Genomic DNA, 27,221 nt, shown 5'->3' on the forward strand with positions numbered 1-27,221 from the left:
GAAAAACTATAAAATAATTACCAGATTGTACCGTTGTCCTTCCTTTTTACATAGGATATTTCCTAATATGTCTGCTGATTGTTGGAGGTGTGGGGAGGCTCCTGGAACCATGTTGCACATTTGGTGGGATTGCCTCAAGCTCTGTCCCTTTTGGGCAAAAATTTTTGATCTTGGCAATAAGCTTTTTGGCACCGACGTTCCTACCTTGCCTTCTGTTGGATTGCTTTCCATGGTTCCTGGATCACTCCCACACCTCAAAAACGGGGTCTTTCGACATTTTCTGACTGCAGCTAGAACGGTAATTCCACGTCATTGGAAGTCTAGTACTGTGCCTTCTTTGAAGGAATGGATAACGGAGCTGAATGGGATTATGAGGATGGAGGAGCTGATGTCTGCTGATCGTGGTAAATCCGAGATTTTTGTTCGAACTTGGTCAGTGTGATCCGGATTCCAGGGTGGTACTGATCTACCTCTTTGGTTGGATGACCTCTTTTGAAAGCTAATTTCGCCAAATACTGTGTGCTTTAGTCCGTTTGAGTTTCCCTTTGTCGTCTTGTTTTTATGTAACTTTGTGTTAAAATCTGCACTTAACCGTCATTGCTATTTGTTTTGGGACTGGTTTCCCTAAATATTGCACTAATTCTGCTATGGTTATGGTACTGTTACTTACCATTAGATTTTATTATTTACTTCCTATTACTTCACTGTTTGGGAGGCTACCTCCTACCATTGTTCATATATCTCTGTAACAATTTCTACAGTTTGACTTTATTTTATTGCACTGCGTGCAAACTTTTGCAATTTTGTTAAAATGTTTTATCTGCTCTGTTTAATTTCTAATAAAAATTTTGATAACGAAAAAAATATATATTGTATTACGATCTGTAGCCTTTGGGGGGAATATATTAACCTTTCTACAACAGTTTACTAGCGTAGAAAATGGGCGGGGCTTAGCAGAAATGGCCAACAATTTTACTATCATTTACGCCAGTAACTGATGTAAATTATAGCAGAAATCTATATGTATAGTGCGGCCCAGATTTATCTCTGAGGGGCGTAACAAGGCAAAGGTCCGTGCCAGACCCATACCTCCTCCCAATCAGACTGTTTGCCCCCCCCAATCAGACAATAAAATACACTTTAAAAATGTACTTTAAATGTACAGCAGGCCGCAGCACGTAGAAAGTACTGATGACAGGCAGCGTTGATAAAAGATGCGACACATTTAATAAGAGTCGTTCGCCTGTTAATAAATGTGTTGCATCTTACTCCAGCAACCTGTTTAATAGGACTGGTGTATGAAACGCTAGTATTAAAGGGGTTTTCCACGTTTTGACAATTAATGACCTATCCACTGGATAGGTCATCAGTATATGATCAGTGCGTGCCCGACACTCGGACCTCGCACCGATCCGCCACTCCAGCTATCTCCGGGCACCGAACAACACTGCCGGAAGCAGATGGCTCAGGTCAAAGAATAAAGGCCGAGCTGCAATTCTGCCGAACGGCCGCTATGCAGTAGTCGGAGCCATCTGCTTCCGGCAATATTGTCCAGTGCCCGGTGGCAGCTGGACTGGCGTATCGGTGTGGTGTCTGGGTGTAGTAACGATTGTTTGCCCCCATACATTATCAACGATTGCTCTTTGTAACACGATGTATCGTCAATTGGCACTTGTTTTCATGGTCAGTATCGGGCCGTCTAAAAGGACCTTTACTTCCTCAAACACCACACACCAGTCTACAGACACCACCATAACTAGGCATTGCAACCAACCCTCTCCCCTTAGCGGGTAAAGATTAACCATCTAAAAGGTTCATATATACACATAAGGGCTAAAGGTGAAAACACAGAGGTGCTCACCATATATCCAGCATATAACTGTGTCCTCCAAATCTTAGGAGTGCACGGAGCAGGAGTTGTTCTAGATTCCTATTTATATCCCAGACACGTTCATACCATTTTAGACAATGAATCTACATATCGCAAACTTGTGGCGAAACCAAGCACCGCATTTAAAGTATCTTTAAAAAATCTGCTAGAAGAAGGAATTGGATTAGGAGTATTAGCCAAGAAACAGGCAGAATAGAATTCCCTATTATTCCCATATTCCATGGGATGCCCAAAATCCATAACTTTGCACGGTCTTGGGTTATCTGTGACGTAGTTGGCTAGTACCCCTGCAAACAGGCCTGCTGTTACTACTGTCAGGGGCCTGGCCACAAAAGTAAAATAAAGTGGGCAGCCGCCGCTCATCAAGGTTATGATCAATGGAAATTGGTTTGTAGAAAGGAATGGGACCCATGCAGGGGCCAGAAGCAGCGGCCAGCTCTGCAACTTGGTGAGTGACTGTTTTAAAGAAGTAGATTGTTTAATTATTTTTTTTATGTTGCCCCTCTGCTCCCACTTTCCCACCTGTCTCTCTCGCCTTCCCCTCCCCAGACCCTGGTCAAGCGGCGTATTCACTCTGGCCCAACTCCCACATCGGCCACTTTCCGTTCTCTTAGCCTACTCCTCCGTCCGCTCACAGAGTCCCTGGCACATTGCATCCTGCTCCAATCCCACAACTTTCCATTGCCACCTCTCTAAATCCCCTAATAATGGGGGACCCAGATGTATTTCCTCAAATGGAATTCCACTGACTGTATGAGGCCCAGAAATTTCTGATAGCGGCCCTGCCTGCATACCACATATTCCGGCAATCAAGGCAGTGGAATTTCATTTGAGGAAATACACCAGGTATTCCAAATGTCTACAAGAATTTATTTTCATATCAGTGGAGCATCTGCGCTCACATAATTTTTTCTGCCTTGATAGTTTTATTTTATTGCAGATAGAAGATGCCCTGATGGGGTCAAAATTCTCCCTCTCCATGGACAATTTTTCAGCCAATAATCCCTTTTACAAGTGGATTGTGTGGGATAGACGCTACATCAACGATTTTTTTTTGTTTAGGGGTCGTGATGTGGCGTCTGTACCACCATTTATGGAATACAATAAAACCAATACATTTAATTTACAATGTTACAGGCTCGGCATCCATGGATTCTGTTACCTTCTTCGAGATTATGTTACAGGGGAATTTTAATACAGAAAAGGAAACATTTTGTGAACCCTCTTCGGGCACTACCATCCTTAATGCTAGGAGCTGTCACCCAGCTCACATCATCTAGGCAATACCTACAAGGGAATTTATAAGAACTAGGATAGCCTGCTCAAATGACAAGACATTATTATTTCTTGTTTTTTCACAGTCGCATTCCAAGAGTCGTAACTTTTTTTTTATTCCGTCGACATAGCCGTATAAGGGCTTGTTTTTTGTGGGACGAGTTGTATTTTGTAATTGTACCATTTTTAGATGCTTATAATATATTGGTTAACTTTTATTAACTTTATTTTAGGAGAGAATTGAAAATAAGCAGCTATTCCAGCATTGATTTTCATGTTCTAAATTTACACCGTTTAATATGCAGCGTAAATAACATGTTAACTTTATTCTATGGGTCAGCACGATTACGGGGATACCAAATATGTAAAGGTTTTATATGTTTTGCTACGTTTGCACAATAAAAAGCCTTTTAGAAAAAAATTACTTGTTTTTGCATCGCCTCATTCCAAGAGACGTAGTTTTTTTATTTTTCCGGCAATGTGGCCGTATGTGGGCTTGATTTTTGCGGGCCGATGTGTCGTTTTCATTAGTACTATTTTGGAGTACATAGGACTTTTAGATTCTCTTTTATTTTTATTTTTATGGGGGGAATGGGAGAAAAGAGAGAATTTTGGCGTTGTTTCTTTACGTTTTTTTTTGGCGCCGTTCATCCGACGGTTTAATTAATGTGTTTATTTTATTGATCAAGTCGTTATGATCGTGGGAATACCATATATGTGTATGTGTTATTTGTTTTGACACTTTTACTAAATAAAACCCCTTTTTGGCCACTTTTTGGCAGTAATTTTTTTTTTTCACAAACTTTATTTAACTGATTTACATTTATTTTTTTAGTCCCACCAGGGGACTTCACTATGCGATCTGCTGATCACATATATAATGCCAGGGGCGTAACTAGGAAAGACTGGGCCCCATAGCAAACTTTTGACTGGGGCCCCCCCTCCCCTGAGTGTCACACAACCCCCCCCCCCCCCTTGCAGATAGTGCCTTTTTTACAGACCCCCCTTTAGATAACGCCATACAGCCCCCTTTGTAGATATCTACAGAGGGAGCTGTATGGCGTTATCTACAGAGGGGGACTGTATGGCGTTATCTACAGGGGGGACTGTATGGCGTTATCTACAGGGGGCACTGTATGGCATTATCTACAGGGGGACTGTATGGCGTTATCTACAGGGGCGGGCTGTATGCCGTTATCTACAGGGGGCGGGCTGTATGGTGTTCCCTGCAAGGGATGGCGCTGTATGGCGTTCCCTGCAGGGGGGCTGTATGGCGTTCCCTGCAGGGGGGCTGTATGGCGTTCCCTGCAAGGGGGGGGCTGTGTGGCGTTCCCTGCAGGGGGGGGCTGTGTGGCGTTATCTACAGGGGGGGCTGTATGGTGTTATCTACAGGGGGACTGTATGGCGTTATCTACAGGGGGGACTGTATGGCGTTCTCTACAGAGGGGGCTGTATGGCGCTAACGCCATACAGCCCCCACTGTAGAGAACGCCATACAGCCCCCACTGTAGAGAACGCCATACCGCCCCCCCTGTAGGGAATGCCATACAGCCTCCTCTGTAGGGAACACCATAGAGCCCCCCCTGTAGGGAACGCGATACAGCCCCCCCCCTGTAGGGAACGGCATACAGCCCCCCCTGTAGGGAACGCTATACAGCCCCCCCCTGTAGGGAACGCCATACAGCCCCCCCTGTAGGGATTGCCATACAGCCCCCCCTGCAGGGAACGCCATACAGCATCCCCCCGCAGGGAACGCCATATAGCCCCCCCGCAAGGAACGCCATACAGCCCCCCCAAAAAAATGCGACCTATAGTGTGTCCTACAAATAACATGCATCCCCTATCCAGAGGACAGGGGATACGTGTGTGATCGCTGGCAGCGATAGGGAGAACAGGGGACTGAAAGTCCCCTGAAGTTCTCCATCACTCACCTCGGACTTCCGGCATCTGTGTCGGCAGCTCAATAAAAATGAAAGGAGCACTGGTCACGCATGCGCACAAGCTTGACCGGCGCTCCATTCATTTCTACGGAGCTGCCGACACAGACCCCGGAAGTCCGAGGTTTGTGATGGAGAACTTCAGGGGACTTTCAGTCCCCGGTTCTCCCTATCAATGCCAGCGATCATACATGTATCCCCTATCCTGTGAATAGGGGATACATGTCTTTTTCTTTAATGGCAGAGCGGGGAGATACCTCCCTGCTCTGCCGTAGTGTTCAGTGGTGTCCCGCTGTAGTAGCCATAGCGGCTGCTAGCGGAGCGACACGGGCCCCCTCATGCCGCGGGCCCCGTAGCAGCTGCTACGGCTGCTACGGCGGTAGTTACGCCACTGTATAATGCTTTGGTATACATTATTGCCCGTCAGTGTAAAACTGACAGGCAATCTATTAGGCCATGCCTCCTAACAGGCATTTGCTGGCGTGCTTCGATTCCGGCAGTTGCGGCAGGAGCCAGGCTGTGTAGAACAGCCGTGCTCCTGCCGCTGATCGCGTGGGTACACTGTCAGTACCTGCGCCATCACAGGACAGATATATTTGTCCTCCTGCGCGAACTAGAAGCTGCAGAGGACGGATATATCTGTCCTTCGGCGTTAAGCGGTTAAGAAGGGCATCAAAACAAAGGACACAAGAATCCATCTTGTTTAATAATAAATACTGAAGCACTACCGAATTCATCCAGTCCCTTCGTGTGGGGGCGGCGACCTGTGTTGGTCAATGGGCATAATTCTGCCCCTGTAGATATTTTTAGAGGCACCAAGCAGGGATGCCCCCTTTCCCCCTGTTTAATCTTTGCATAGATCCCTTACTGTGTCACCTTTCCAAAACCTCAACTTTTCAGGGCCTTCTTATACGGGACCTAGAACTAAAAGTAGCTGCTTTTGCGGACGACATCCTGTTGGTAGTTGCGGACCCTAAGCGGACGCTAAACCCCCTTCTTGAGGAACTGCATCGGGTGGGCCGACTATCGGGATACTATTTGAATAGGGAGAAGATGGAGGCACTGTTGTTGCGAAGGCCTTCCAGACCTCTTTGGGCGGCCGCATTTCCATTTAAATGGAACACTCAGGCGACCAATTATTTAGGAGTCCAAATCTCCAGACACCCTGCTAAACTCTACAGACTTAACATAGCACGTTATATAGAGGAATTAGAAAAAACTCTCTCAAATTGGAAACACTTCACCCTTTCATACCTAGGGAAAGCCAATCTACTTAAGATGACGGAGTTTCCTCGTCTTCTATATATTTTCCATACCCTCCCAATATATCTCACCCCTAAAGATGAAAAACGCATTAACTATTTATATAGGACATTTGTGTGGGGGGGAAGGAGATCCCGCATTGCCTACCAGATTCTACAACAACCAAGAGCCAATGGGGCATTAATTTCCCTGACATTAGGCAGTATAACCTGGCGGCCTTGTTCTGTTATGTTTTGGACTGGCTTGGCAACACCTCGCATTATACTTCGTATACTCTGGACTCCAGATTATTTTCTGGATGGGCTTTGTCGGATCTCCTGCACCTCCCATATGAGGGATTATCTGTAGAGACTAGAGCTAACCCGCTACTTTTTGCCACTTGGAAAGCCTGGCAGACGATACGTCGCCATCACCAGCTTTCTCCTTTATTATCTCTCCACTTGCCACTAATCTGTAATAATCATTTTCAGGATGGTAATCCACGGGCAATTTTCCACAGGTGGCACACGTTGGGAATCACCTCCCTAAAACAACTGGTACATAAGGACGAACATCGGGCTCTTACACATTCAGAACTCCGTACTACATATTCAGAGTTACCCGTTGATCACTTCAGTTTTCTTCAAGTAGACAGTTATATAAAAAAGGTTTTACTGCAGTTGTCAGACCTGGAATGGAATCCTTATTATCTCCTAAAATTCTCCAGTCCCAACTCCCCGAAGGGCCAAATAACTAGAATCTACCAATTCCTTCATGTTCCCCTTGATTACTCACAATCCCGGACTCCTCTAACTAAATGGCTGGGTGACGATCAGACTCTGACTCCTACCACGATACTGGCGGCTCTAGAGCAGGCACATAAACTTCTTCCCTCTGCCCGCTTTCTGGAAATGCGACTTAAGCTTGCCCTTAGGTCGTATTTGACTCCAAGTGTGGGGTATAAGATTGGTATCTACACATCGTCGTGTTGTTTCAAATTTCAAGCACCCGCAGCCAATCTCTACCATTGTCTGTGGTCGTGCCCGCACATTCGTACATTTTGGTCTCGCATACGCACATTCACTACTACTCACCTCACCAATTTTGCCCCTGATACGATACTGTGGGCGGTGTCTGGGTACGTGGACCCTGAAGTTCACGGGTGTTCCCCCGGGGCACACAAATTGTTGCATTATGTGGCGGCGGCGGGAACAAAAGCCATATTACAGACCTGGCTTGCTAATCAGCCCCCACCTTTCAAATTATTCTTGGACAAATTATCCTATCTATTGAAAATGGACTGGGGGGAGACCTCTTTCCATAAGGAATTACAGGTCCAACAGTTTTTTGAAACATGGGAAACATTCATTGCATTATTCCCGCAAAACATTAAAATACAAATACGGAAATGCTTTGAATCAACAGTCTGGTTCCACGAACAGGTGCTCCTGGGGAACGCCCCCGTGTAAGATATGGTCAGGATCCTGGTGGTTTTCTGGTGTGGGCGAGAGCCATGCTCCTTCATGTCCTTACTATTTGTCCCCTGTCTCCGTATAAATACGATGGGTTCTGTTGGGGTGGAGGTGTGCGGTGGGCTGGTTCCCACGGACGCCTCCATCCCTGATTTATCTTTTTCTAGTTCACTGGGATGGGGAATTGTTTACAACTTACAGAAAATGTGAATGTTTCATCTGCATAGTGTCCTTTATGAGCACAGCAAGATAAAAAATTGAAAGTTATTTTGTTTTACCCCCTTCCCCCCCCCACTTTATTTATCCTGCTCGGTCAGTTACGTCAATTTCTTGATGATGTGTAATTTGTGCTACCTCGACATCTAACTGATCCTCTGGACTGTTGATTGTATTACATTGTTCCCCCTCCCTTCTTTCCTTCTGTTTTCCCCACAGACGGAATTGTTTGGAAAAATGTTCAATAAAAAGAAGTTATAAAAAAAAAAAAAATACTGAAGCACGAGAGATCAATTACCAGTTTCTTCAACGGCATAGAGCCAAAAGTTTGGAGAAATATCAAAAAATTATTCCGAAAAACGATCCCATGTTAAATCCAGATCCAGTCCTGACATGATTTGTGGGTAAAGGCTGCCCTTGGGTCACCTAGAGGATGAGATCTCTTAGTTACATGTTGTCACCAAGTCTTTTCTACAGTGTCACTAACAACAAAACTTGACTTTCCCTATGAAGGGTTTGCGTTGTGGCAGGGTTGAAGCGGATCAAAGGCGACCCATGTCTTTTACCCTTCTTGGTTTGTTGGGCGCATCGCTGGGGGCTGTTTGTAATTCGCCTTATGAGGTAGAGTTGTTTCGTTTGGCTTTTTCTCTACCGTTTTTCGGAGCACTCCGGATTGCGACAGGAGAATGCGGATCTGTATGAGGATAGACTCGAGTTGTTTTTGCGGCGGTCCAAGACTGATCAGGTGGGACGGGGTAAGCGGATAGTGTTGTTCGCCCTCCCGGGGTCAGCGAAGTGTACGGTCGCTTGTATGGTTGCTTTCAAGCCACGGGGCGGGGTGCCTGAGTTGCCGTTGCTCCTTCATGAGAATGGCTCGTTTTTGTCCAGGTATCAATTTGGTGCAGTATTTAAAAAAAGTGCTTGGCTGAGGTCGGAGTGGGGTATGGGTCTTACTCGTCTCACTCGTTTAGGATCGGCGCTGCTACTGAAGCAGGGCGTTGGGGGTTGGATGAGGAGGGTGTGCGTCGTATTGGCCGTTGGGAGTCTAATAGGTTTAGGACTTACGTGCACCCTCATTTGTTGTGAGTTTGTAACTTTTGCTTTGATTGGTTGACATGTGCGGTGCTTGTTCTTCCTTTTCAGATCATCGCCCTTGCCTAGTATGGCTTTTAGGACACTCTTTTGTGCACTGGGGGGCACTGCGGGCGGACATTCGCCCAGATGGCCGTCAGCTTCGCATTCCGCGGCACGATGCAGTTTTGCATTGCCTGGGATTCCGAGGTATGTTATGAAGCCGGGTACTGACCGAGTTTCAAACATACTCTCAGTTAGATAGGGTTCCAGAGATTCTGGTTTTACATGGGGGGGGGGGGAATGATCTGGGGGTGCGCCCTTTTCGTGAGTTAGTTCGGGATATTAAACACAATTTGTTGTGTTTATGGGCATCTTATCCACGCTTAGTTATTGTGTGGTCGGACATAGTTCCGAGGAAGTTTTGGCGCTTGACAAGATCAGTCGACAGGGTTAACAAAGCCCGCATTAAAGTAAACCGGGCGGTGTCACGTTTCGTTGCCAAGAACGGGGGCATTTGTGTTCGACACAGGGACTTGGAGTCAGGAGTCGGAAATTATTGGAAGAGTGATGGGGTACATTTGACCGAGGTTGGAATTGATTTGTGGAGCCTGGCCTTAGCAAAAGTAATTGAGAGGGTGGTGGTGGTTTGGAGGGACTCACAGGCTTAAGGTGGTCAAGGCCTGTTTCGCTGTGGCGGGGGGAGTCCTTGAGGTTGGTCAGTACAAAATGGTGGGAGGGGGTCGCATCGGGGGTATGCGTCCCCCAAAAAGGTATATAATTTGAAGACTTCATAGGGTGTTATCCCTTTGAAGTGGTCTTCTGGTGGTTGGAGCCATCTGCAGAGGTGAGCGGTGCCTCCGAGCTGGTTTACGGCTGGAGGTAAATAGTTGGTGGTGGTTTGCAGATGGCTAACTTAAAGGAAAACTGTAAAAATGGCTTCAAGGACTTCCCCTGCTCCGTTTAGTGTTAAAAATGTTGATTGTTATTTATGATTCTGACCCATGTTGGGTCATGTGAATTATAGGAGGAATTTTCTGGTCGAATTCCTAAAGGAGTTATCCGAATGTTTCGGATTAAATTGCATTTCAAAATAATGTAAATTAATAAACGGCTGCTGTGACCATTTCACATGCAACCTCGGTTGTCACGTGTCTTTATTGGGTGGTGGGCGAAAAAGGGGAATAAAAGGTTAAATAGCACATGACTCTACTTAGGCCAGTCATGTAATTTATGCCATTAAATGCAAACAATGTGATCGTGTATATGTACGGATGTAGCCATCTTTATCTTGACTCGGATAACTTGCTGCAGCGTGATATCACAAAACAAAATTTATTAAAAAGTCATTGAAAAAACACTGCCACTGTGTATTTAATGCGTTGAAAGTCAAGATAAAGCCGGCTACATCTGTAGGGCGCATGATTAGAAAGTTCAAAACGCGCATTGTAGAACACATTTCAGATACAAAAACAAAAAAGACACTAATGCATCTCTGGTGCAGAAAAACACTTCTTAGAAACACATAAATGGTAATTTTTAAAGCTTATGGGGGAAATATATTAACCTTTCAATGCCAGTTTTCTAAAAGGGGGCTTCCCAAAAGGGGGCGGGGTGACAGCAGCTCAACAAATTTATAATAATTTACACCTGGCGTAAACTATAGTGGAAATCTACGCCTGCTAATAATTGGCAAAAATGTCACTATGTGGAGCGTAGCAAGGTAGAGGCCCATGCCAGGCTCCTCTCCGTCCCCTCTATCGGGCAATTAAATAAAAAATGAATGTTCACCTCACCACTCCTCTTCTAGTCCCCTCATGTTCTCTCTGCAGCCTGCGGCTCATACAATGCACTGATAACTTTGAGTGCTGTGTCGCATATAAAGGACCTGACGCTGCTCGGTGTCAGCGCATTGTATGGGGAGCAGGGAGCCCTAGGGGATCAAGGAGGAAGAAGAGAAGCGGAGAAAAGATTATTCTTATTTTTTATTTGACATTATGTCAGATGGGTAGGGGGAATGGATGGAGCATGGCCGCGGTCGCTGCATAACGATTGTGGCGCACGAACGGCCGAAAGATGTGACACATTTAATAAATGTGTTGCATCTTACTCCAACTTTCTTTATATTAAGACTGGCATATGAATGCCATCTTAATAAATTCCCCCCAATGTTTTTATGGCCTTGAACAAGTGTAGAAACCAAAGACGGGTAGATATTGGAGAAGACACTTCCTGAACAGGGAGGCGTTCTGCGATCTGCAGCTTCATACAAGATTCCCGAAGGGTCTTAATTGGAGGAATGATCTGTTATATGTTTACTTAAGTGGAATAACACTTAATACACAATGTATACATCAAGGACATAGCAGAACAGTAATTTTCCTCTCATAATATGCAGTTTGATGACTTTTATGGCGATTTGTTTTTTAAATATTGCATATTTAAATATGGTGCTGAACTCCTGTTAAATAAAGATTCAGCTTCTCCCCTACTTGAGTAGCTGTGCAGCACCTGCACGAACTTGAGAATTTGCCTCTCTGGTCATGTGATCACAGGTCCTGCACACATAACACAACAGCACTACACAAACTATTTATGCAGTTTGTTCACTAGATGGCAGCAAAGGACTTTAATACTATGCACATACATGTTTACATAGGCGGCATACATGTTTACATAGGCGGTGCGCATGGTGCTAAACTTGTAAATAAACAAAAAATATATATACAGATTTGCAATGAAGCAAAAAGAGTGCCTTTATTTCCAGTCAAGCTATAAGAATATGTAATGTATATGTAAATAAAATATAACTTTTAATGGTTAGGATTAAATAGAACAGAGACAAGAATCAAAATCTAAAATTTAGCCAGAGTTCACTGACAAATGGATTTGTATCGATCAGATACAGACAGTGTGTAATATAGACTGTTTGCCTTTGTGTCTCCTACGGCGTCTGCAGAACACCGGGTGACACAGTTGAGTGGCGTATGTATCTTAGTCAGTGGAGACTCTGAAGTTAAAAATATTGTGGAGGCCCCCCCGACATGTTTCGCTGCATACTCAGCGTCTTCAGGGGTTCAAATGGGGCATCTAACGGCGCGTGACAGGTCCGTCCCTCTTAAGCCCTCGGGCCGCCATGACAGTGGGCGTGGCCAATAAAGGGCCAATTAGAGAGGTCAACACAGTCTGGCCGTAATATGTATGACTGACAACCAAGTCAGCCATACAGGGGTTAGAAAAGAATGCACCAATCACACAGCGGCTGGCGCGCCTGCGTGGTTTATGTTAAGGTGCGATGTAAGAGAAATTAGACTAAGTGTGGGGAAACGCGAGTGTGCATGTCACCACACTTAGAAATTAGAGAGGTAAACACTGATTCCCAGCGGAACATTTAACAACAGGTAAACGAGAGGGTACATTCCCTATGCGTCTAGGGGATATATAAGAGGGACCATATAAAAGGTGAGAATAGTTAAAGGTGGAAATGTGAAAGATTAAAGTATTGGAACTGTAAACGCTGTCACCGTTGTGTAAGGGTTCCGTTATTTTGACGGAATAAATACCATAGTCGACTGCGCTATTCATTCTGTCAAAACGATGGAACCCTCACACAACGGTGATAAACGGAAAGGTTCAACGGAACCCATGAACCGAGTCCTGACGCAGATGTGAATGAAGCCTTAGATGAGGAAATGGACGCCTCTGTGTGACTGGTTGGGTTTGTTGATTCAGTAGAATTAAATGTATTATTTGCTTTTCACACTTTGTAGTTTTTTTTGTCTGTTTTTTTTTTTTTTGCAAAATTATAAATTAAAACTTTGAAAAATGAAAAAAAAAAAAATGGCAAGGAACCAGTTACCAATTTTCAGATTACTATTCAGATCGCTAAAATTCTAATGCCAATTTAATAAAATGTGGTGAAAATCCACATGTGAACATACTCTAATTGAAGCTGAAGGATCTCCAGCTCGTCTTGGTGGCCGTACAACTTAATTTTCCTTTTTGTACACAATCCCCCCCCTCTCCTAGTACTATGTTGTAAAGCTTAGACGCTGTTTTCTTATTTTCTCCTGTATGTATTCTGTTATATTAGAAAATGTGAGCATTGTGTATTTTTTATATGGTTCCCATTAGTGGAATGAAGGGAAAACTTTTCCATAAGGGAGAGATATGGGAAGGTTTTTCCTGCTTTTCTCTGATGGGATCAGATACTAGAGCGATCACACTGATCTGACAATACAAGCATGTGATACAGCTTGGAAGGAAGAACATCAGTATAGTGTAAAGGGTTTTTTGTTTTTTTAATGTTTTGTGGCCATATAAACCCATTCAAATGTTCCTGGAAAATTCCTTGAAATATGTAGTAAATTTCATGTAGTGTTAAGTACACTGTATTATTAGGGGGCTGTACTACAGCAGTATTGTATTGTATGGTGCTAGTACTATCTGACACTTATTTTGGGTTCAATAACCTTCACTAAGGGGATTAGTAATACTTTGTTACATAAATAAAGACAACACTGCGTGACATCGGGTTGAACGGCTACAGTAGTCCTTTATTAAATAACCTTTACAAAATTAGAAATGCAATAACATCACATTTCAACCATTTTAAAGTGCATTAAACAGAATTACAATTTATCACGGCGCGATGCAGTCATTGTGAGGGTGCCATGTATAATTCAACCAGCCCAACCTCTTACCCTCACCTGCAAACACTGCCTTGAGGCCACCTGAACATCATGGGTCGGACACTTCTCAAATTCTGCTATTTAGACAGGCCTATAACATTCCCTAATCTGACGCCTTTCCATGGCCCTCCTTTTAGATTAGTCATCAGAATAAGATTCCCTCACACTCCTTCGCTTCATGTCCGTAATACACGGATACTGGCTGGTGACCGGCTCATGCAGCTTTATGTTACCACCGCATGTGTATAAAAATGGCCGGACCATTGTACAGAACAAACACTGTTACACTTTTTGTCTCCCTTATTTCCTCATAGATTGTAAGCTCTTGCGAGCAGGGTCCTCACTCCCCAGGTTTGAATAGTAAATGAACTTTATCACTATGTAATGTCTGATTTTGTTTGTTTCATGTTCCCTCTAAATTGTAAAGTGCTGCGTAATATGTTGGCGCTATATAAATAAAGATTATTATTATTATGTCCTCTGAGCTCACCACAGAGGACCCAAGTCCACAATTCTCCGCATGTCTTTCATCTTTATTCCCGATCATCCTCAGATGACCACATCTCTCCCGCCATGAAACCTCAAGTTTCTCAAGTGAGTTCCTCCACAAAGAGAGTGCCTTTTCCAAACCTTCTTGGATAACCAACATTCACAGGTCAATGCTTATAACGTTCAAGTCAGTGGCGGATTATCATTAGGGCAGTTCGGGTAGCCACCTGGGGCCCAAGGCTCCCAGGGGGGCCCGTGGCTGGCCGAACCGCACATGATCGCACGGCCCCCCTCATGCCCGGTAAGGTGTTGCTAGCACCGGAGGGGGCCCCGGTGCTAGCGGCAGCCACATTCACACATCAATGAAAAGTTACTATAGTAACTGGGGCTTATGTAATAAACTACACGCGCCCCTGTTACTATAGTAACTGACAGTACTTACCCCGGACATCGGAGGCTCTGACGTCACAGCGCTGTGCGCAGCACATAACGTCGCAACACTTGATGGAGTGAGGACCTGCGGCCGAAGAGGAGGTGAGTTTAATTCTAGTGTCTTGCTGAAGCTGATGGGTTGGGGTCCGACACCCGGGACCCCCGCCAATCAGCTGTTTTGAAGGGGTTGCAGCCGCTCGTACGAGAGCTGTGTGTGGCACTATCTATGGGGGTGTGTAATATCTACAAAGGCTGTGTGTGGCACTATGTATAGGGGGCTGTGTGTGGCACTATGTACAGGGGGCTGTGTATGTGGTGTTTTACAGTGTGTGGTATTATTATATTCAGGCCCGCAGTGTTTGGTGATATTATATTTAGGGGTACAGTATGTGGCACAATGATAACTTTATTTTCATTTACAGGTGTGGAAATGTTGGAAAAGTGAGGAGTCAAAGACATCTGAGTGGCAAAATATGCAGAAATGGGTCATGGCCAGGTGAAGTCGTCATGTGCTCTGGACCGGATGGAGAAGAAAAGAGGAAAAAAATTACTAGAATCTGAGATGTCGTCACCTGTGAGTCACGAGATTTATAAAGAATCTGTCACCTCTCCTGACATGTTTATTATAGGAAATTCTTGTATTTCACAAAAAGTCTTTCTGCAGTCCAGGACTGATAGACAATTCCCCTTGTCAGGGGGATGTGTCCCTGCACAGATCGAACTTAGAGAACCATTGTGCCCCCTGAACCTGATTGAAGAGATCAGGAATCAAAGGAAGGGGATATTGTTTCCTTACAGTGATCTTATTTAAATTTCGGTAATCGATGCACGGCCTAAGACCACCATCCTTCTTCCCCACGAAGAAGAAGCCAGCACCTACCGGAGCAGTTGAGGGGCGAATGTAACCCTTGGCCAGGCTTTCCTGGATATATTCTCTCATGGCTTGACGTTCAGGACAAGAGAGATTAAATATCCTACCTTTAGGGAGCTTAGCTCCTGGTACCAAATCGATTGCACAATCGTACTCTCTATGAGGAGGTAACTCTTCGGAGGCCCTTTTAGAAAAGACATCAGTGAAGTCCTGAACAAACTCAAATAGAGTGTTCACCTCCTCAACGAGAGAAACCAAATTAATAGAAAAACATGACGTCATGCAGTCATTACCCCATTTAGTAAGATCACCAGTATTCCAGTTAAAAGTGGGATTATGCGTCTGCAACCAAGGAAGGCCTAAAATAAAAATCGGACGATAACCCCTGCATCACTAACACAGAACACTGCTCCAAATGAATGGAGCCAACAATGAGTTCAAAAACAGGGGTATGCTGCATAAAATAACCATTAGCAAGCGGAGTGGAATCAATACCCACTACCGGGACAGGTTTAGGCGAAGCAATTAATGGCATATCTAGAGACCTAGCAAATTCCACAGACATAATATTATTAGCAGACCCTGAATCCACAAAGGCACTGCCGGTGGCAGACCTTCCATCAAAAGAGACCTGAAAGGGAAGCAAGATTTTATTAGGCTTCATGTTTGCGGGAAATACCTGTGCGCCCAAGCGACCTTCGCGATGGTCACTTAGGCGCGGAAGTTTTCCGGCTGCTTATTCTTGCGCCTGGGACAGGAGTTCAATAGATGCTTGTCATCCCCACAGTACAAGCAGAGACCATTCTTCCTGCGGAATTCTCTACGTTGTTGGGAAGACACGGAGGCCCCGAGTTGCATCTGTTCATCCGAGTTCTCCGTGGAAGAACGAAGCAACGGAACCTCTGGAGCCATCATAGGGGAGCCAGTGGTGAAGGCACCAGAACGTTCAAGTCGTCATTCCCTGAGACATCAGTCAAGACGTACTGCTAAAGCCATAGCCTGATCTAGAGAGTCTGAAGTGGAATAGCTAACTAACAGGTCTTTCAGGGCGTTCGACAGACCAATCTAAACTAGCACCTCAAGGCAGGGTCATTCCACCGAGAAGCTACACACCACTTCCTAAAGTCAGAACAGTACTCCTCAACAGGTCTCTTACCCTAACGTAAGGTCACCAGCTGACTCTCGGCAAAGGCAGACTTGTCAGTCTCGTCTTAGATAAGCCTGAGAGCAGAAAAAAAAGGTCAACAGAAGAAAGTTCAGGGGCGTCAGGAGCCAAGGAGAAGGCCCATTCCTGGGGGCCGTCCTTGAGACGGGACCTAATTCTACCCACTCGCTGGCTCTCAGAACCTGAGGAGTGGGGTCTTAATTGGAAATAAAGCCTACAACTCTCCCGAAAAGAGAAAAAAGTCTTCCGGTCCCCTGAGAACCGGTCAGGCAACTAGAGGTGGGGTTCAAGAGGTGAGGTGAAGGGCACTACCTGGGTAGCATCACGCTGGTTGAACCTCTGAGCCAGGTCTTGGACCTGTAGGGAGAGACCCTGCATTTGCTGAGCTAGGGCCTCAAGGGGGTCCATAGTAGTCAGGGACCAGGGTAAGAAAAGGTATAGGGCCTGTGATTATGTAATGAAACGGGGTAGGGTGACGGACAGGTGAGACCTAATCTACCCGCAACTTAGTCCCTGCCTACTTGCACGGCCCGTCCTAAATGACGGCGTACAACTTGGCGACGGTCCCTACGCTCAATAAGAGCAAGCCAGACAAGACAAGGGCACACTGAAGAAAAAGGGGGAGGTAGGGGCACTGCCTGTTGCCCACGGAAACACCGTGAGCAACAGGCAGTGGTGAACGACCTGAGACAAACCAGGAGAGTACGAAGTAGCAAATCAGAGCAGGAGAATAGTCAGTCAAGCCAGGGTTAATAACAGCGGTCAATAAGGTAAATAGCAAGAATCGCAGAGCCAGGAAACCAGACAATCACAGGCAAGGAAAATGCTGCAAGTGAGGGTAAAAATAGACCAAGGGCGGGAGCTAGTACCGTCAGGCCATTCTGTGATAGGTTCTCCCTCTACTCAGCCTGCCAGCCTGAGTGGTAACAGATCGCATCACTCTAGCAGACCTTGGAGCTGATGAAGGCTGATTAACCCCGGGCGTTAACACAGAACCTATGTCTGGCAAACCCTTTACACATAGTCTTAGGGTTCACACGCAAAGTCAAAAATGGCTGAAAATTACAGAGCTGTTTTCAGAGAACACAGCCTTTGATTTACAGCCGTTTTTGAAGTTGAAGACGTTTTTTGAGGTGTTTAGTTCTAGATGTTTTTGGAGCTGATTTTCCATTGACACAATGATTAGTGGGGGAGATACGGGGTCTGGCTTAGGCCTTTTGATACACACTCAATGTAAAATTGTACACTAGCTCGGAGCTGGCGTTGATTTCTGCTTTACATTACGCCCGTTACTGGCGTAAATGATAGTAAAATTGTCGCCCCTTTCCGCAAAGCAAAACACACGGACCAAAACTTTCCCGCAAATTGCGACTTTTGGGACTTTTCTATGCCAGATAAGCGGCTTAGCAAGGTTAATAAATTCTCCACTAAGGCTACAGACAGTAATACAATATTTTAATGCAAGGATGTATACACTCAGTGTCTGACTGAGGTACCTTGGACCCACCAAAGGAAATAATTCTTGGGGGTCTACACTTCAACTATATAGAAATAATGTGAACACTCTTAATTGTGTACTAAAAACGTGTGTAGTAAAACTAAGACCAATATTCCCACCATATAGTGACAGATATCAGTCCTACACAGGCATTCTGCAGACCATATACACTACTGTTGAAAAGTTTAGGGTCACTTAGAAATTTCCTTATTTTTGAAAGAATAGCACAGTTTTTTTCAATGAAGATAACATTAAATTAATCAGAAATACACTCTATACATTGTTAATGTGGTAAATGACTATTCTAGCTGCAAACGTCTGGTTTTTAATGCAATATCTACATAGGTGTATAGAGGCCCATTTCCAGCAACCATCACTCCAGTGTTCTAATGGTACATTGTGTTTGCTAACTGTGTTAAAAGGCCAATGGATGAATAGAAAACACTTGAAAACCCTGGATCAATTATGTTAGCACTGCTGTAAACAGTTTTGCTGTTTAGAGGAGCTATAAAACTGACCTTCCTTTGAGCTTGTTGAGAATCTGGAGCATTACATTTGTGGGTTTGATTAAACTCTCCAAATGGCTAGAAAAAGAGAGCTTTCATGTGAAACTCGACAGTCTATTCTTGTTCTTAGAAATGAAAGCTATTCAATGCGAGAAATTGCCAAGAAACTGAAGATTTCCTACAACGGTGTGTATTACTCCCTTCAGAGGACAGCACAAACTGGCTCTAACCAGAGTAGAAAGAGAAGTGGGAGGCCCCGCTGCACAACTGAGCAACAAGACAAGTACATTAGAGTCTCTAGTTTGAGAAATAGACGCCTCACAGGTCAACAACTGGCAGCTTCATTAAATAGTACCCGCAAAACGCCAGTGTCAATGTCTAAAGTGAAGAGGCGACGCCGGGATGCTGGCCTTCAGGGCAGAGTGGCAAAGAAAAAGCCATATCTGAGACTGGCTAATAAAAGGAAAAGATTAATATGGGCAAAAGCACACAGACATTGGACAGAGGAAGATTGGAAAAAAGTGTTATGGACAGACGAATCGAAGAACATTTGTGAGATGCAGAACAACTGAAAAGATGCTTGAAGAGTGCCTGACGCCATCTGTCAAGCATGGTGGAGGTAATGTGATGGTCTGGGGTTGCTTTGGTGCTGGTAAAGTGGGAGATTTTTACAAGGTAAAAGGGATTTTGAATAAGGAAGGCTATTACTCCATTTTGCAACGCCATGCCATACCCTGTGGACAGCGCTTGATTGGAGCCAATTTCATTCTACAACAGGACAATGACCCAAAGCACACCTCCAAATTATGCAAGAACTATTTAGGGAAGAAGCAGGCAGCTGGTATTCTATCTGTAATGGAGTGGCCAGCGCAGTCACCATATCTCAACCCCATAGAGCTGTTGTGGGAGCAGCTTGACCATATGTTACTCAAGCCAATCCAACTTGTGGGAGGGGCTTCTGGAAGCATGGGGTGAAATTTCTCCCGATTACATCAGCAAATTAACAGCTAGAATGCCAAAGGTCTGCAATGCTGTAATTGCTGCAAATGGAGCATTCTTTGACTAAAGCAAAGTTTGAAGGAGAAAATTATTATTTCAAATAAAAATCATTATTTCTAACCTTGTCAATGTCTTGACTATATTTTTTAGTCATTTTGCAACTCATTTGAAAAATATAAGTGTGAGTTTTCATGGAAAACACAAAATTGTCTGGGTGACCCCAAACTTTTGAACGGTAGCGTAAGTGAATACAGTGCAGTGAAATTCAGTGACTCACAGGTGACATCTTCTCAGATTGGAGTCGTTCATGTTCTCTTTTCTTCTTCTTCATCCGGCCCAGAACTCCATGTTGACTTCCAGTCTTCTTCATCTCCAATGCCCAAGCGCGAACCACAAGATACGTCATGAAAGTGTTGATGTAACCTGTATACCACGTTCACGTGACCCAATGTGCCACGTCACAGCGTATTAAAATCATGGAAGCGTTCAGTCTACATGACTACCGCCCGTCACGGTGTGCATACTTTAGATCAAAATTTTGACATATAACTAACTCTAAACCTCATAAGCTAATTTTCTTTAGCTATTATAATAGGATGTACAATTCTATATTAAAATATTATCATATTAGTCATGTGTCCTAGTATACCCACATTCCGCGATGCGTCGGATGGGTGAAACATAAAATAGTTTTCCATGAGTTTTGGACTGTGATGTGCTGCTGATCTCTCCTTTTGGGGGTAATATACAGGGAATATGGGGGTTATATAAGGGACTCCCATCATCCTTGTATATACCAGCCATCATCCATATATGTAACCACCATTATCCGTGTATTTACCAGCCCACCATTATCTCGGTATAAAATCTCCATCACCCCTGTATATACCATTAGGGCGGGCACTGTCAGCTTGCTGTGGCGTGTTGGCATTGTGGCTAAACAAGAAGTAAATGGGGTGGGCATTGATGACACCGTGGACCAATAGGATGCCTGAAACGCCGGTATATGGGAGAAGTCCAGCAGAATCTGAAAATATGCCTCCTGATTGCTTAAAGGCTATGTACACCTTTGCACTGTTTTTTTTAAAAAATTGCCTTGTATGTATTTTGCAAAATAAATCACATTTCTAATTGGTCTACCATTTGTCTTCTGTACCTGCAGTGTATTTTAGTTTATGGCCAGCTGCTGTATTCAGTTCTCTCTCTAAGACCCTGTTCACACCTGCGTTGGTGTGTTTCGTTGTTCTGCTCCTTTAGTGGTGCAGAACAAAGGAATAACGGAAGCAACGGGGCAGTGATTTTACCAGAGACAATAGTGCAGGTGTGAAAGAGGCCTTATCCGTCAGTCATCACCCTAATGGCAAACTGAGCAGCTCCTCCTTTGCAGGAGCATTTACTGTGGAATCTGCGCATGTGCATGGTCATAATTACTGCATACCTCCTAACCATCCCGGATACAGCGGGACAGTCCAGGATTCCGGGCGGTGTTACGCTGTCCCAAGCGGCCGGAGGTTTGACTTGATGTCAACTGTATCTGCGTTCCCTGGATGCAGATACTGTTGAATCCAATGCTAATGTAAGGGATCGTCAGCTCCCTGCTTCTGTATTAGTACCACTCGCCGAGGAATTCCCGGGCACAGCGCTACTTTAAGTGCGGAGCCCCTTGTCTCACTATCCATATATCAACATTGACGTCGGAGACTACTCCTAGAGCGGAATCCACTGCCTTTGCATTGCCGATGGTCTGGCCGGGGATTCCGCTCCTATGCGGAACCCCTGATGTCACTGTCCATATATGTACAATTACATCAAGGGCTCCTCCTGGAGTGCAATCCCTGGCCACAGCATGGCCAACTCTCTGGACAGGGATTCTGCTCCTATAGGGAGGGTGGCACCATCTACATGGGCACTGTGTGTGACACTATCTATATGGGCACTGGCGCTTTATATGTAAGCACTGGTACTAGGGGTAGCTAAGGGGGCATTAAACTGTATGGGGGCAGCTATTTGTCATTATACTGTGTGGGGGGTCCTATGGGAACATAATACTGAGTGGGCTGAACCGGGTATGTGTGGGCAGAGATTACTTAGATTAGATACTTGAAAGTTGGTAGGTATGTTTACTGGTGTGTGTTGGGGCAGAGCGAGTGTGTCTACTCCAAATTTGCAGCATAAGGCAATGAGGTTGCTTTACCACATGCCAATGCTGCAATTTTGGGAATTGCTCCCTCTAGTGACCAGCACATGGAAATGTTATAAATTAGAATCTAGTTTATTATATTTCCTGAATTGTGAAAAAATGAAAACAATGTGTAATCATTTATATACGAACTGTTTAACTAAAAAAAATAAATAAATAAATAAATATTCTAGTGACACATTCCCTTTAACACTGGCGTTTCATACACTAGTCCAATTAAACAGTTTGCTGGAGTAAGATGCAACACATTTATTAACAGGAGAACGACTCTTAATAATTGTGTCGCATCTTTTAGCTGCAACGCGGCCTGTCATCAGTACTTTCTACGTGCTGCGGCCTGCTGTACATTTAAAGTACATTTTTTAAATGTATTTTATTGTCTGATTAGGGGGGCATACAGTCTGATTGGGGGGAGGTATGGGTCTGGCACGGACCTTTGCCTTGTTACGCCCCCCAGAGATAAATCTGGGCCGCATTATACATATAGATTTCTGGTATGATTTACAACAGTTACTGGCATAAATTATAGTAAAATTGTTGGCCATTTCTGCGAAGCCACGCTCATTTTTTGCCCCCAAAAATTTCGACATTTGCGCATTTTGTGAATTTTCTATGCTAGTAAACTGTTGTAGAAAGGTTAATATATTCCCCCCAAAGGCTACAGACCGTAATACAATATCTTAATGTAAGGATGTGTACACTTAAGTGTGCTGCAATGCTTGTTATCTCCATTCTATGTCAGTGTGGGAAGTAGATGTCCGGCCTTATGATTTTATGATATGTGATAGATCCAGAATCCCAATCACCAAACCAAAGAATGCAAAATAAAGACACAAAACATTATAATTGGGTGTTAAATGGTCAAAACTTTTATTATATTATATGACCAAACCCAAAATAGCAAACCTCCGACTCACGAAGAGTCACCCTCCAGCACGCAGGAAAGGAAAAACCCCCTGTGGGGGAAACCTCTAGGGAAACCATGGCTGGAGGATTGCCCTTCCTCTGGGCTTAGAAGGTGCCAAAATATAATTTGTAACAGAATTTGTACGTTTTCTCAGATTTTGAAGGAAAGACAATACAATGAACGAACGACATAAAACACATAAATCGGCTGATCTGGTTGGCTAGGCGGATGTCTCTCTTCCTGGGCACCCATTAAAATTAATGGGCGATCCATGGATGAGACGGGTCCTCCAGATGCATCCTTGTAGCACCTGTCTCCGCTCTGGCTAATAGAGGGGGATCTCCTGCTGGAAACCCCCCTCTATTACAGACAACCCGTATGAAGAGGATGGCATCACTGTGATGAAGACGTGGTCTGGGGTGAAGGGTTTCCCTGCTAGAACCTCCAAATTACATCATGTCGGTATTGGTGGGGAAGTCAAGCTCTAAAGCCTATTCCCTAACTCCAACCCTATTCCTAAAACCAAAACTACACCTAACCACTTACCCTCACACTATTCCTAACCCCCTAAACCTAATACCCAACCCCCTAAACCAAAAACCCTAACACTCTAACCCTAATAGCATAACTCAAACCCCTAACCCCTTAACCCGAGCCACCTAACCCCCTAAGTCTAACCCTATGTTTTGTCCTAAGCCTCTAACCCTATTCATAAATTTAACCCCAACCCTATCGCCTAACCTCAACCCCTAACTCCTTAAGCCAATCACCCAAACCCTATTCCCCTAACATTAACCCAAATTTATCCCCCTAACCCCAACCCCTTACACCTTCACTCCAACCCTATCCACTAATACTAACCACCCTAATACAAACCCTAACCGATAGTTAACTCCTTAACTTTCTAACCCTAACCTGCTAACCCTAACCCCGTAACCCTAACTCCAACCCTACCCCCCAACCTTCGTCCTAAAACCATAACCCCCTAAATCTAAGCCCAACCATAACACTCTCACCCTATTCCTAACCCCTAACCTCTAAACTCTAACCCTACCCCCTAATCTCCAAACCCTAACCTCTTAACCCTAGCACCCTAACCCAAAACCCCCTAACCCTTTGACCTCAAACGTATTCCTAACCCCAACCCTAATTTATAACCCTACCCCAACTCCCTATCCAAAACCCTACCCCCTAACCACATACCCTCACCCTATTTCTAAGCCCCAGTACTAACTTAAAAACCCTAACTCTAACTCCTTAACCCTAACCCCAAGCCTAACCCCTCACCTTAACCTTTTCATAACCCCTAGCCCTAACCTTCTACCCTATTCCTAAACCCTAACCCCTTCTCCTCATTACTTACCCCAACCCTATTCCGAACCCCCCAAACCTAATCTCTAAACCCTAGCCCCTAACTCCCTAAATTCAACCACATCCTTTCACCCTAACCCTATTCCTAACCTTCTAATCCTAACCCTAAACGCTAACATCCTAACCCCCTAACCCTATTCCTAACCCATTATGGCGCTGGCTGTGGATTTCGCTCCTGGAGGAGCCCTAACCCCTAACTCCCTAACCCGAATTCCATCCTGAATTCTAATCCAAACTCTAACCCTAAATCACTAACCCTAAACCCCACCCCTAACCACTAGCCTCTAAACGCTAACCCTATTCCTAACCCCCTAAACCTTTGCCCAAACTCTCACCCGCTAACCCAAACCCTAACATCTAACCCTACCCCTAACCCCAACATCTTAACTATAAACCTAACCCTATCCCCTAAGCATAATCCCCTAACCCCAACCCCTTAGCCTTAGCATCCTAACCCATACCCCAACGTCCTAACACTCTAACCCTAACTCCCTTGCCTTTAAACCTATTCCTAACCCCGACCCTAAACTCTAAACCCTATCTGCTAACGCCAACCCTTTTCCTAACCCCCTAACCCAAACCCTACCCCTGTATGCTATTCTTAACCCCAACTCTAACCCCCTCACAAAGCGCTTTACAGCAAGGCCTCTGTCCAGGGACTCCTGGGACTGTCTTGAGGAAGACCTTGACATCCCTGTTCATATATGGAGAGTGACATTAAGGGTATGTTCACACGATAGCAGGCATTTACGGCTGAAATGACAGCCTGTTTTCAGAAGAAAACAGCTGCGTCGTTTCAGCCGTAAATGCTCCTCCTCGTAATATATGAGGCGTCTGTGACGCTCGTATATCTTGAGCTGCTCTTCATTGAGTTCAATGAAGAACGGCTCATATTACGTTGCAAAGAAGTGCCCTGCACTTCTTTGCCGAGGCTTTCAATTTACGCGTCGTCGTTTGACAGCTGTCAAACGACGACGCGTAAATTACAGGTCATCTGCACAATACGTCGGCAAACCCATTCAAATGAATGGGCAGATGTTTGCCGACGTATTGTAGCCCTATTTTCAGACGTAAAACGAGGCATAATACTGAAAATAGGTCGTGTGAACCCAGCCTAAGGGATTTGTAATGCGAGCATCCCCGGCCAGAGCGTAGTCAACACTCTGGCCGGGGATTCCTCTCCAAGAGGGAGCCCCTGATGTCACAGTCCATATATAAACAGTAACATTAGGGGCTTTAATATGCCGGAATCCCTAACCAGAGCGTCAGGAAAAGCCCTAATCCTATCCCTTAACTCTCACTCTAACCATAGCCCCTAACCCCATAACCCAAACTCCAACACCCCAACCCTAACCACACAAACCTCTAAACCCTAACACCTAACCCTATCCCCTAACCCACTAAACCTTACCACTTAACCCTAGCACCCTAACCCCATAATTCTTACCCTAACAAGTACCCTAAATCCTAACCATAACCCTGATCTTCTAACCCTAACCACTAACCCTATTCCTACCCCTAATCCCCAACCCTAACTGCTAACCTCTAACCCTTATCCTAACCCCCTAACCCAAACCCTAACCCCTTTAAAATTGCACCCCAACCCCCTAACACTGTAACCCTAACCTCTAACTCCCTAACCATATTCCTAATCTCCAAACCTAGCCCCTAACCTCTAAATCCTAACACCAACCCTATTCCTAACGCTAACAACTAACCTCTAAACCCTAACCCTATCCCCTAACCCTTTAACACTAGCACCCTAAATCCAACTCCCTAACCCCCACCCCTTAACCCTAACGCCCTACCCATTTAACCTTAACCATATTCCCTACCCTAACCCGCAACCATAGCCCATAACCATGAAACCCTATCCCTTGACCCCAAACCTATTTCTAACCCCAACCCACTACCCTCACCGTATTCCTAACCCTTTTCGAACCTTAACCCCTTATCTCTATACCCTAACCCCAACCCTACACCCTCATTCTAACCCTGTTCCTAGCCCCCTAACCCCAACTGCTAACATTCTAATTTCCTAACCCATTAACTCAAAACCTAACCACAACCCCTAACCCCAATTCTACCCCAACCCCTAAGCCCAAACCTTGCCCTAACCCCCTAACCCTATTTCTAACACTAACCTCTAAACCCTAACACAAACCCTAATCCCCAAAACCTAACCTGTTAACCCTAGCACCCTAACCCCAACCCCTTAACCCTTTTATCTTAACCCTGACTCCAATCCTAACCCCAACTCCCTATCCACAACCCCTAACACACTAACTTCCTAAACCACTAACTTGAAACCTAACCCCAACGTAGGCAACACTCTGGCTGGGGATTACGCTCCTAGAGGATGCCCCTGACGTCCCTGTCCATACATGTACAGTAACGTTAGGGGCTTTAAGATGCTGGAATCCCCAACCAGAGCGTCAGCAATGCTCTGGCCGGGGATTTTGCTCCTGGAAAAGCTCTAATCCTAACCCCTAAAACCCTAACCCTAAATGTAGCCCCTAACCAAGAACTTTACAGCAAGTACTCTGGCCGGGGACTCCTGTTTTGAGAAAGACTTTGGCTTCCCTGTTGATATATGGAGAGTAACGTTAAGGGCTCTGTAATGCGAGAATCCCTTGACAGAGCGTCGGCAACACTCTGGCCGGGGATTCCACTTCTTGAGTGGGCGCCTTAAGTCATTGTCCATAAATGGACAAATAGACAGTGACGGCAGGGGCTATAAGATGCCGGATTCCTCAGCCAGAGCGTCGGCAAAACTATGGCTGGGGATTCTGCTCCTAACCTTAAACCTAGCCCTCTTACCCTAACCTTCTAACTCTAACCCCAACCCTAAACCCCTAGACCTAACACCCTAACCCTATTCCTGACCCTAACCACTAAACTCTAAATCCTAACCCCTAACCCTATCCCCCAATCCTAACCCCTAAACCTAGAACCCAAACCCCTTAACCCTAGCACCCTAAGCCCCTA

Source organism: Rhinoderma darwinii, chromosome 2 (genome assembly GCF_050947455.1).
Source record: "Rhinoderma darwinii isolate aRhiDar2 chromosome 2, aRhiDar2.hap1, whole genome shotgun sequence".
Classification (NCBI taxonomy): domain Eukaryota; kingdom Metazoa; phylum Chordata; class Amphibia; order Anura; family Rhinodermatidae; genus Rhinoderma; species Rhinoderma darwinii.